We start from the raw sequence: 13,051 nt of genomic DNA, 5'->3' as shown, positions 1-13,051 counted from the left end.
TCAAAAATATTTTTTTTTTTACTTTTAAATAAGTTTTCAGGTCCAAAGTGATAGCACAGCAGATAGAGCATTTGCCTTGCAACCCAGTCAGCCGTATCCAAGGCAAAGCCCCTACCCACTATGCTATTACACCTGCCTGAACACACAGTTTTCATATGTTTGATACTTAACAATAGAAAACATGGGCCAGGGGCTGGAGAGATAGCACAAGTAGAGCATTTGCCTTGCACGTAGCCAATCCAGGACAGATGGTGATTTGAATCCCAGAATCCCATATGGTCCCTCAAGCTTGCCAGGAGTAATTTCTGAGCGCAGAGCCAGGAATAATCTCTGAGGACTACTGGGTGTGACCCAAACCCCCACCCCCAAAAAATAGAAAACATGGGCCAGGGCAATGCATATGCATATGCCCCCCCAATTAAATTAAAAATAAAACAAAAATTTTTTGCTCTTTGGGCCACACTCGGCAGTGCTCAGGGGCTACTCCTGGCTCTGCTCTCAGAAATTGCTCCTGGCAAGCTCGGGGGAACATATGGGATGCTGGGAATCAAACTGGGGTCTACCCACGATTGGCCACATGCAAAGCAAACACACTACCACTGTGCTATCACTCAGCCTGTTTTTAAAGACTAAAATAAATAAAATTAGGGGACCAAAGGGTTGAGGTTCATGCTTTGCATGTGCTGATCCAGTTGGATAATCCCTATCCCTAGCATCACATTATCTCCAGAGCACAGCTGGAACAGTCCTAGAGTATCTTGGAAGTAGTTGGAGTCCTGGAGTCTCCAAACAAAGGCAGGATTGTCCTGTGTAACTGCCAGTACCTCAGGGTCTGAGAAATACCTAAACTGCTGGCATGTTGACTGAGAATTGCTGCCCCTCTGAAACATCCAATGAAATCAAATCAGGAGCTCAAAGGTTGGAGTGTCTACATTGGCCTGGGCCAATCTCCATAAAGCCTGGTGCACAGAACTCAAGGGAATACAGAGTCTTTCTCTGTATTATTGTACTCTATACTAGTTCAAGATTTGGGGCTGCAGAGATAGCATGGAGGTAAGGCATTTGCCTTGCATGCAGAAGGACGGTGATTTGAATCCTGGCATCCCGTATGGTCCCCCGAGCCTGCCAGGAGCGATTTCTGAGCATATGGCCAGGAGTAACCCCTGAGCACTGCCAGGTGTGTCCCAAAACCCAAAAATAAATAAACAAACACAAAACAAACAAATAAATAAATAAAATAAAAATACTAGTTCAAGAACCAATTGTCTGATAACTGGCTGCATCAAAGCTGGCCACTGCACAGAACTTGACACTAGTGGGAAAGGAGCAAGACTGTGGTTTTGGCTACAGCCAGTAGTGCAGGGGACCATATGTGGTGCCAGGGGTCAAATCGGGATTAGCCATGTACAAGGCAAGTGTCTAACTCACTATAATATCTCACTGGCCCCATTAGCTAAAAACTTAACTCAAACACCGTAACCTTTGTCAGCCAAGGAGCAACTTCCTCAATTGGATGTTTCACTGGCTTCATTTTCCAGAAACAGTGTCCTAGCAAATGTTCTAGAACCCATAGCTTGGAGAAGAGCTGTGCTTTTTTCATCCATCGGAATTCTACAAATAGAACTTCTGGGTCAGTGTTTCCCTAGTACATTTGTTCAGTTTTTAAAACACATTACCCTAGCCATTTCACAAAGTTGCCTCAATTTACCTCCCAGCAATTGGGGATGAGAACATGGGTTTTATCTGGGGCCCTGTCAATCATAATGTCTATTGGCAAAATATCTGACAATTTAACAGCCAGAAATGACTTTTTTCATATATTCATCCCATAAATATTTCTGTTTGGCAAAGGAGAGGCTGCAAGGGGACAAGATAGAAAGGATGGAAGATGGAGTGACAGTAAAACCTTGCACCTGCCCATTCTAGGTTCCATCCTGGGCAACCCATATGGTTGGTCCCCCAAGTCTTCCAGGAATGATTCATGAATGCAGAGTCAGAAATAATCTCTGAGTACCACTGGGGTGGCTCAAAACAAGCATACAAAATTTATTTACTTGGGGCTGGAGAGATAGGACAGAGGTTAAGGTTCTCCTCACCTCAGGGGCTAGAGCGATAGCATAGCGGTAGGGCGTTTGCCTTATACATAGCCAATTCAGAATGGACCTTGGTTCGATCCCTGGCATCCCATATTGTGCCCTGAGCCAGGAGCGATTTCTGACTGCATAGCAAGGAGTAACGCCTGAGCATCACAGGATGTGGCCCAAAAAGCAAAAAAGAAAAAAAAAAAAAGAAAAAAAAGGGGGGTCTCTCACGTCAAATGTGGTTGTGGTCACAATGGTCTGGAGCAGAGCATGCACATGGTCCTCTGAGCACTGCCAAGCATGGTCCCTGAACACAGAGCCAGGTGAGGTCCCTCCCACTTTTTATACATTTTGACAATTTTTAATTCACAAAATGCTTAAAATATCTATACCCTAGACTTTATAAAATTAATATCTTTAAGCATTATGATTACAAACATGTTTGTAGTTGCATTTATTTTATTTTATTATTTTTCTAGTTGCATTTTTTATAAGAATATAGAACACTCTCCTTCACCATTGTAACATTCCCACCACCATTTCCCTCTTCCTCCATTCCCTGCTTGTATTCAAGACAGGCATTCTACTTCTCTCATTAACATTATCGTGGTAGTTGTTAGTGTAGTTATTTCTCTAACTGCACTCACCACTCCTTGTGGTAAGTTTCATATTGTGGGCCAGTCCTTCCAGCTTTCATTTCTATTGTCTTTGGGTATTTTATTTTTCTCCTTCCCTCCTTCCTCCCTTCCCTCCCTCCCTCCCTTCCTTCCTTTCTTCATCTCTATTGTCTTTGGGTATTTTATTTTTCTCCTTCCTTCCTTCCTTCCTTCCTTCCTTCCTTCCTTCCTTCCTTCCTTCCTTCCTTCCTTCCTTCCTTCCTTCCTACCTTCCTTCCTTTCTTTCTCTCTCCCTCGCTCCCTTCCATCCTTCTTTCCATCCCTCCTTCCTTCCTTCCTTCCTTCCTTCCTACCTGGATCACACCCGGCAGTGCTCAGGGGTTACTTTTGGATCACACCCAGCAGTGCTCAGGAGTTGGCTCTACGCTCAATTGCCCCTGGCAGGCTCAGGGGACCATATGGGATGCTGGGATTTGAACCAACGTCCTTCTGCATGCAAAGCAAACACACTACTTCCATGCTATCTCTCCGGCCCCTTATTTTTCTTAAAACCTATAGATGAGTGAGACTATTCTGTGTCTATCTCTCTCCTAACTTATTTCACTCAGCATAATAGATTCCATATACATCCATGTACAGGAAGATTTCATGACCTGATCTCTTCTGACAGCTGCATAGTATTCCACTGTGTATATATCCCACAATTTCTTTAGCCACTCCTCTGTTGTTGGGCATCTGGGTTGTTTCCAGATTCTGGTTATTGTAAATAGCGCTGCAATGAACGTAGAAGTACAGAGGATATTTTTGTATTGTGTTTCTGTGTTCCTAGGGTATATTCCTAGGAGTGATATTGTTGGATCACATGGGAGCTCAATGTTCAACTTTTTGGGTTTTTATTTTTTTGAAAATTTTTTTTTAGTTTTTTCGGTGACAGTCAGGGGTTACTCCTGGCTATGTGCTCAGAAATTGTTCCTGGCTTGGGGAACCATATGGGACGTGGGGGATTGCTGCTGGGGGATGGAACCGCAGAACGTCCTAGGTTAGCGTGGGCAAGGCAAATGACCTACCGCCTGCGCCACCACTCTGGCCCTAATGTTCAAGGGTTGTTTTTATTTTTTTTTTTGGTTTGGGCCACACCCGGTAACGCTCAGGGGTTACTCCTGGCTATGTGCTCAGAAGTTGCTCCTGGCTTGGGGGACTATATGGGACACCAGGGGATGGAACCACAGTTCGTCCAAGGCTAGCGCAGGCAAGGCAGGCACCTTACCTCTAGTGCCACCGCCCGGCCCCCTTTTTGTTTTTGGTTTTTGGGCCACACCCAGTGATGCTCAGGGGTTACTCCTGGCTATGTGCTCAGAAATCGCTCCTGGCTCCGGGGACCATATGGGACACTGGGGATCAAACCAGGTCCATCCTGGATCTGCCATGTTCAAGGCAAACGCCTTACCACTGCACTATCCCACCAGCCTAATGTTCAGTTTTGTGAGGAATCTCCATATTGCTTTCTATAAAAGCTGGCTAGACAACATTCCCACCAGCAGTGAATGAGAGTTCCTTTCTCCCCACATCCCCACCAGCACTGATTATTCTTGTTCTAGGATATATCCTAGACTTTGAAGTGTTTATTTTTCCATTATCTTTCAGAACTCTTTCCATACTAGATAATGACTTTTCTCTATCCATTTTTTCAGTAAAATTGTGGGTTTTTTTTTTTTGTTTGTTTGTTTGTTTTGTTTGGGGCCAAACCCAGTGACACTCAGGGGTTATTCCTGAATTTGAGCTCAGAAATTACTCCTGGCAGGCTGAGGGGACCAGATGAGATGCCAAGGGTGCAGGGCAAATGCACCCGCTGAACTATTACCCTAGCCCCTTTAGTTAGATTTTTGTCTTTTTCCTTTGTTTACACATGTACATACATGTGTAGGTACCACACGTGTTCTGTCCCATTTTAACCGTGGCAATTTTGTGTATGAAACCCCACCATTAACAGTACTGCAAACCGTGTCTTGAGTAAAACAAATTTTTTTCTTTTTAATTAAGAAAAATGGTAAAAGATCCTCACAGATTTGAGTATAGAACATATCAAGGCTGGAGAGATAGCACAGCAGTAGGGCATTTGCCTTGCAAGTAGCCGATCCAGGACGAATAATGGCTCAAATTCTGGCATCCCATATGGTTCCCCATGCCAGCTAGAAATAATTTCTGAGCGCAGAACCAGGAGTACCCCGAGTGCCGCCAGGTGTGACCCAAAAACCAATATGTGTATCAAACAATTGACCAGGAGGATTTTTGTTTTGGGACCATATGAGGCAGTGCTTGGGGGCCTTCTCTTAGCAAAGCTTGGGGAACCACAGGGGAACCACACTGTGCTGGGAACTGAAGCTGAGCTCCACATGCAAATCAAGTACACTAGCTCTTCAAGCCATCTCCCTGGTCACAGATTATTTTTTTCCATCTTGCTCCTCCTTGATTGATTCATTGATTGATTGAGAGAAAGAGAGAAATTATGGGACTCGAGCTGCTGCTGGTGATGGTAATATGGGGGTAATGGTCATTGTTAAGCCAAGGCCCGTGGGGCCTCTGTAAGGTCACAGAAGCACAGAGGGGCCAAGCCAAGATAACCAGGTAGGTGCAGATCACAGGAATTTGTGTGTCCTTTTTTTTTTTTTTTTTTTTGGTTTTTGGGCCACCCTGGTGACGCTTAGGGGTTACTTCTGGCTATGAGCTCAGAAATTGCTCCTGGCTTGGAGGACCCTATGGGATGCTGGGGGATCGAGCTGCTGTCCGTCCTAGGCTAGCATGGGCAAGGCAGACGCCTTACCGACTGTGCCACCACTCCAGCCCCGGAATCTATGTCTCTTGCAGGATTCTCTTTTTGTTTTGTTTGAATCATACCTGGTGTTACTTAAGGCCAATTCCTGGTTCTGTGCTTAGGGGTCACTTTTGACTACGGGGTGTGTGTGTGTGTGGAGCTTTTAGGGAACCAGATATAATGCTAGAGATTGAATCCCAGACTGCATGTGCAAGGCAAATGCCTTAACTAACCCCTATAACTGTCTCTCTGGTCCTCTTGCCTGATCCTTGATGATGCTCAAAGAGGTAGGCCTCCAGAACAGGCAGAGAACCAGGCAAAATTCCTAGTCACAAAGGACATCATGTGTCCTTGGCAGAACAGAGGACCAGGGGCCAGTAGTCTGCCTGCACTCATTTTGGAAACCCCCTTCCACTATGCGAGTCTGGATGAACCCAACTTCCATGTCACTTCATCTATGGGAAGCGTGATCCCAAGCCAGAGAGAGCTCAATGGGCTGAGAACAGGCTTATGTGCAGAAGGCTGGTGTCACGCCTTGCACCTTATGAACCTCTAAGCACAGCACTGGATGTAGTCCTTAAGCAGGGTGTAGTCCAAGAACCAAAATGAAAAGGGGCTAATCTAGCTGAGGAGACAGGTGGGGCACAGGTCTTGCTTATTCCTGGTCCAGATTTAGTCCCAGGCACCACATGGCCACTCAGCATGAACATCATCCATGACTGAGGAGGGGACAGAGAAGATTGCCTGGCACCGTGTGCCTTCTAAGCAAGCCACACACAGATGAGTGGGGTGACCCAGTCATGAAGAAACCAGGGCACGTTTGTCCTTGAACATGCCACACCACCTCCTGCTGGTGCCCTATGGTCACACACAGACCCTGGCAGTCTGGCTTTGTGGGAAAGGCCTCAGGAGCAGGCTGAAGTCAGTTTCCCTGTCCCTAGTGGATGTCGTGGTCTCCGTTCCTGTTCTCACCAGGCCGTTAATGTTTCTTCAACTGTAAAGTGAGAACTCCGTGGCTGGGAACTCAGAGCGAAAGCACATACTTCCCTTGGATGAGGTCCCCGGTTTGACTGCCAGCAGCAATCCTCCCCACCCCCAAAGTATGAGAAGCACTAGGGTAGGTTGCTCTTAGGGATGTTCTGGGGATTAGAGAGAGCAATGCGAGGAATGCGTCCATGGGGAGTGTGCCACAAGTGCTGGCTGCGAGGATCACTGCCTGGTCCAGCCCTTGGGGGACTGTGAAATGTGCTGGGAAAATACATGGTCATGAGGGAACATTCAAAGTGAAGATATAACTGTGGCTTCCCAAACAGACACACACAAACACACTGAGAAAGACCAGAAGGGAAATAAATGCTGGCTGTGTTTAACTTTGTGTTGAAATTATAGGGAATCTTAATGTGTATTTTTATGGATTTTTGGGGACACACATTTCTTTTTCTTTTTGCAACCAGAAGGAAAAGAGTAGAGTTGAGAGAGATCTGCACTTGTGGAAAGGATACCAAAGGGAAAATAAGATCTGAGCAATTCTGAGGCCAGAGCACTAGAAGAGTGGGTACTTGCTTTGCATGTGGCTAACCTGTTTTTTTTTTGGGGGGGGGGTTTGGGTCACACCCAGCAGCGCTCAGGGGTTCCTCCTGGCTCCATGCTCAGAAATCGCTCCTGGCAGGCTCAGGGAACCATATGGGATGCTGGGATTCGAACCATTGACCTTCTGCCCTTACCTCCATGCTATCTCTCGAATCTCCTAACCTGTGTTCTATCCCCAGTATATAGCACTAACAGAAGTAATTCTTGAGTGCAAATACGGGAATAACTCTTTTGAGTATCACCAGGTGTGCCCTCCCTCCAAAAAAAAAATCTGGGCAATCTTGGAAAGAATTTGAAGAATTGGGTAAAGGAAGAGTCTGAAGTGATAGCACTGCAGTAGGGCATTTGCTTTGCACACTGCTGACCTGGGATGGGCCTGGGTTCGATCCCTGGAATTCCAAATTTCCCTGAGCCTGCCAGGAGCGATTTCTGAGTGCAGAGCCAGGAGTAACCCCTAAGCACAGCCACCAGGTGTGGCCCAAAAACAAACAAAAGCAAAACAAAACAAAGAACTGGGTAAAGAAAGCCAGGGATATTTTTCCTCTTCTTGGCTACTGTTCATCTCTCCTAAGTTTCTGGGATCCTCAAGCACAGGATCTCTGTTCTAACTTGTCCATTCCTATCTCCTAAGGATGGAAAAGCAAAGCAAAGCAAAGCAATCCCCCTTAAACCTGGTGCTTAGTAGGTATTCAACAAATACACATCTATGAAGTGACAATGCTTGACAACTCTGCCTAGCCTGGCAGACAAGGATGCTCTCAGTTTGTTCTCCAGCTGGTGCTGTGCCAAAATGGAGGTGCATGGTTACTATGGCAACAGGAGAGGCCCTCCAGGCCAGCAGCGGGAGGCAGATGCTAGATTGTGAGCTCTGCAGTTTTGCAAGGTGTGGTCTGGAGATGGGGAAAGGGGCAGCCCTTTCAAGAACTGTAGAAGGAAAAAGAGCTTTGGAAGGATAGTGAAGTCGGTCGTTCACACGACAGCTTTGCTAAATGAATCCATGAAAACTCAAGCAGGTAGTTCAGGTCTTTGAGGAGAATGTAAAGGATCTAGAAAAGTTGGGTTCTAATCTGTGTGTGGCCTTGGACTGTTTGTTTATTTTTGAGTGGAGGCACAGCCAGCAGTGTTCAGAGGGTTATCTCTGGCTCTGCACTCAGGAATCACTCCTGGTGGTGCTTGGGGATGCCAGGGATCAAACTTCAGCCAGCCACATAGAAGGCAAATGCCCTTGAACAAGTTTCTTAACTTCTTTGAACCTCAGTATGTTTCTCCATAAGACAAGACTTGAAGGGCTGGAGCAATAGCACAGTGGTAGGGCAATTGCTTTGCATGTGGCCGATCCAGGACCTACCTTGGTTCAATCTCCAGCATCCCATATGATCCAGGAGTTATTTCTGAGCATAGAGCCATGAGTAACCCCTGAACGTCACAGGGTGTCCCTCCAAAAAAAAAAAAAAATTGTGACTAGCTCTAAAATTATACATTAAATGATATATGTGGTATGACTGAAGATGGTGTGTTTGTGGTAAAAAAGTGTTTGATTGGGCCCGGAGAGATAGCACAGTGGCGTTTGCCTCGCAAGCAGCCGACCCAGGACCTAAGGTGGTTGGTTCAAATCCCGGTGTCCCATATGGTCCCCCGTGCCTGCCAGGAGCTATTTCTGAGCAGACAGCCAGGAGTAACCCCTGAGCACTGCCGGGTGTGGCCCAAAAACCAAAACAAAAACAAAACAAAAAAAAAAACTGTTTGATGGTTCTTAAAAAACAAAAACAAAAGGGGCCTGCGTGGTGGCGCTAGCGGTAAGGTGCCTGACTTGCCTGTGCTAGCCTAGGATGGACCGAGGTTCGATCCCCCCGCGTCCCATATGGTCCCCCAAGCCAGGAGCATCTTCTGAGTGCAACCCCTGAGCTTCACAGGGTGTGGCCCAAAAACCAACCAACCAAACAAACAAGTAGGGGTTTAAGGTACTTCTCTAGCCTTAAGTGAATGGCTCACCCCAGTTTAATACCCAGGACTCCATATGGCCCCTTGATTACTGTTGGGAGTAGCTCCTGAGCACCACTAGATGTGACCCAAACACCTCGCAATAAAAATGTTAAATGGGGCCAGATAGTTCAGGGGGTAAGGTGCTTGTGTTGTGTGTTGGCCTTGATTCAATCCCAACTCGGTGTCCCCTGGGCACTGCTAGGAGTGACCCTGAGCAGAGTTGTGGTCCAAGCCACATTCCTCCAAATGGTTAAATGGGGCTCATATGAGACTGAGTTTGATCTTCAGTGCTTCCCCCACATGCACCAGTTTGTTTACACACACACACACACACACACACACACACACACACGGTGTCCAAATACCCACTTAGTGAGCAACCCACACACAGTGCAATCTGTTATGGCAGGGGCAATAGTGAAGACAAAGGGAAACAGAAGAAGTTAGATTTTATCATAAAACTCAGTAATTTGGGGCCGGGCGGTGGCGCTGGAGGTAAGGTGCCTGCCTTACCTGCGCTAGCCTAGGAGACGGACCGCGGTTCGATCCCCCGGCGTCCCATATGGTCCCCCAAGCCAGGAGCGACTTCTGAGTGCATAGCCAGGAGTAACCCCTGCGCGTTACCGGGTGTGGCCCAAAAACCAAAAAAAAAAAAAACAAAAAAAAACAAAAAAAAAAACTCAGTAATTTGGGGCCGGGCGGTGGCGCTAAAGGTAAGGTGCCTGCCTTGCCTGCGCTAGCCTTGGATGGACCGCGGTTCGATCCCCCGGTGTCCCATATGGTCCCCCGAGCCAGGAGCAACTTCTGAGCACATAGCCAGGAGTAACCCCTGAGTGTTACTGGGTGTGGCCCAAAAACCAAAAAAAAAAAAAAAAAAAACAAAAACTCAGTAATTTGGGGGCTGGAGAGATAGCACAGTGGGGTAGGATGTTTGCCTTGCACACACCTGTCCCGGGTTCTATCCCGGGTATCCCATATGGTCCCCAACGCCTGCCAGGAGTAATTTCTGAGCACAGAGCCAGGAGTAACCCAAGCACATGACCCTCCCAATTCAGTATTTTATTCTTTTTTTTTTTTTTTCTAAAAATATGGAACGCTTCACGAATTTGCGTGTCATCCTTGCGCAGGGGCCATGCTAATTTTCTCTGTATCGTTCCAATTTTAGTATATGTGCTGCCGAAGCAAGCACCAGTATTTTATTCTTGTTTTGAGGTTACACCCAACTTTGCTCAAGTCTTACTTCTGGCTCTGCTCAAGGATCACTCCTGGTGGGCCTGGGGGCCACCTGGGTGATGGGGATTGAACCTAGATCAGCCGGTTCATACAAGGCAAGCATTCTACCCGCTGTACTTTCACCTGGGCCCCAGAATCAGCATTTCTATTGAGATATCCAGTGTAGAGAACAGAAAGTAGGGACTCAAATACTTGCACATGAATTCTCATAGCAAAACTATCCACAATAGTCAAAATGCCGTCAATGGATACACAGGCAAGGTGACATGCAGTGGGGTGTGGTGGTAAGGATCAGACAGGTTCTTGCATCCTTGCAGCACATGCTAGGTGTGTGCTCCACTTTCTAAAACTGGTTCACCTCCCACCTACTCCAGCACTCTTTTAGTGCTTTTGATGATTTTTTTTTTTTTTTTGTGGTTTTTGGGTCACACCCGGCAGTGCTCAGGGGTTATTCCTGGCTCCAGGCTCAGAAATTGCTCCTGGCAGGCACGGGGGACCATATGGGGCGCCGGGATTCGAACCGATGACCTCCTGCATGAAAGGCAAACGCCTTACCTCCATGCTATCTTTCCGGCCCCGATTTTTTTTTTTTGGGGGGTTCACATCCAGCGGTGTTCAGGGCTGACTCCTAGTTCTGTGCTCAAGGATCATGCCTGGATGTGCTGGGAAACACAGGCAGTGCGGGGTGATGGAATCTGGGCAAACTGATAGGCAAGCGCCTTAACCTCTATTCTAGCTCTCCAGCCCTCACTGTTTTGTTTTAAAAATACTTTAGAGGGTTGACTTCTACTTCCTGGGGGTTTCAGATGCCACTTGTTGAAAAGGGGTAGGCTCGGGTTAATTGGGGGCAAACCACTACTTTTGGTGGCCTTCACCCTCCCTCTCTCCTTCCTTTCTTCAACAACCATGAAATGGAGAGGATGGTTTTCCTTCCACAGCTAACATACAAGTCAGATGGCTACTTAGGCCCCCTTCCCTCTTAGTGGCTCTTCCCAGAAAGCTCTGGAACACAACGGAAGCCATCCAAGAACCCCTGAACTCAAAGAGAGCTTAACAGGCATAGGCCTGGTGAGACTTCTCTTTTGTAGTCCCCAACCTGGTTTGCCATCTACTCCGCGCCAGGTGCGTAGAGAAAGACCCAGGCCGGAATCAGATGGCGTGGGACGGTCACCTCGAATCCTCCTCCACCCCGGGAGTGGGTGGGTGGGACAGGTGCTTGCAGACCCCGGCGTGGCGACTCCTAAGCCCAGGAGCCAGCGGCCGGGAGCGAGCTGCTGCAACTCGAACTTGCCACGCGCGGAGCCGAGTCGGTGCAGCATTTGCAGGCTCACACCCCGCATGCTTCTCTCCGTGGAAGCTTGGAATCAGTTTGGAATCGCGTGCAAAGTTTGCAAGACTTCCCTCCCTTTCCCTCTCTCTCCTACTGTGGGAACTTCCCTCCCGCACGCCCGCACACGCGGTGCCCGCAGCCCGGGACGCAGGCAGGCGGCCGAACCTCTCCTCTCCGCTCGCTAGGCAGGCAGCATCCCCGGCCCGCCGGGGACAAAGCGTCCAGGCCCTGACGTCGGTCCGGAGACCCGACCATGCTGCAGGCGCCGCGGATGCTCGCAGCCTCTCGGGGGGCCGCGGGGAAAGCTCCGGGGGGACCCGCGATCCTACCCCGCACCCAAGGTTCTTTATCTATAGCCGAGCCGCCGGGCCCCCCGCTCCCTCCTGGGGGGGAAGCACAAAGCGCTCCGGGGTGCGTAACGGTGGCCAGCCCCCGGCAGCAAGCGAGCAAGCAAGCAAGCAGGCAGGCAGATAGGCAGGCAGGCAGGGCCGGGGGGACCCCCGGGAGCTGCAGTCTGCAGCTGGGACTTGGGGTGCGGCCAGGGGGCGACTTGGGGGTCCTTTCTGCTCGCATCCAAGGGAGCTTCACCATCGCACCCGCCACTCCCGGGCGCGCAATGCAGGCTCGGGCTGGGGAGGGCCCCCTAGGCCTGCACCCCCCGGCTTTGCCTTCCTCCCCCGCGCCCCTGGCCGCTCGCAGCCACCAACCACACTGGGCGGGGAGCGAGCTGGTTCGCTGGCCGAGGCTGGGGTGTGTGTGTGGGGGCCGCGTCTGCAGCCCCCGGCCGGGCGGCGGGCGGGGCGGGGGCGGGCGCGGGGAGTGGGGGGCCGTCCGTCCGTGCGGGGGCTCAGCCCGCGCTGGCATTGGCGGAGCCGGGCGGGGGGCGGGGGTGCAGGAAGCAAAGGGGGGGCCGTGCAAACCGGGGGGGCCTGGGCACAAAGAAAGAAAGTGCAAAGTTTGCCGCGCCGGGGAGCCGGGTGCGCACGGGGTGCCGCGCCGGGCCGGGGTCTTGGGGAGGGGTCCCCCCATCCCGAGCGCTCCGTGCCTTTTTTTTTTTTTTGATTTTTTTTTGCATTTCCCCCCTCGGCGCGGGGGGGGTGCCGTTGGTCGCGCCCCCTCCTTCTCCTCCCCCCAGGGGTGAAAGTGCAAGAGGAAGTGCAGCCGCTGCCATCTTTCCTCCGCGCCGCACACACACACACACGCACGCACGCACGGAGGGAGCCCGGGCCCGCCACGCCGCCGGCAACGCCAGCAACGTCTGCAACGCCGCTCCAGCCCGGGGCCCGGGAAGGGCCGCCGCCGCCGCCGCTGCACGCCCGCTGCAGCCCGCCGAGCTCCGGGAACCAGCCCGCGCGCGCCCCGCCGCCGCCGCCTTCGCTTCGCTTCGCCTCGCCTCCGCCGCCTT

At 50.0% G+C, this 13,051-nt stretch overlaps 1 protein-coding gene and 1 non-coding gene across 2 annotated transcripts in view; one reads left to right on the top strand and one right to left on the bottom strand.

The window, feature by feature from the left end:
- PISD (phosphatidylserine decarboxylase) overlaps nt 1–13,051 on the top strand; it is a 356,590-nt gene that overhangs the window by 255,067 nt on the left and 88,472 nt on the right. The gene's annotated exons all lie outside the window — the stretch shown is intronic.
- Nucleotides 10,166–10,272, bottom strand: LOC126031554 (U6 spliceosomal RNA). Its single transcript, XR_007503387.1, has one exon. It is a non-coding gene; the product is annotated as a U6 spliceosomal RNA (small nuclear RNA).

Source organism: Suncus etruscus, chromosome 15 (assembly GCF_024139225.1).
Source record: "Suncus etruscus isolate mSunEtr1 chromosome 15, mSunEtr1.pri.cur, whole genome shotgun sequence".
Classification (NCBI taxonomy): Eukaryota; Metazoa; Chordata; class Mammalia; order Eulipotyphla; family Soricidae; genus Suncus; species Suncus etruscus.
This window is presented reverse-complemented; position numbering and strand designations above follow the sequence as displayed.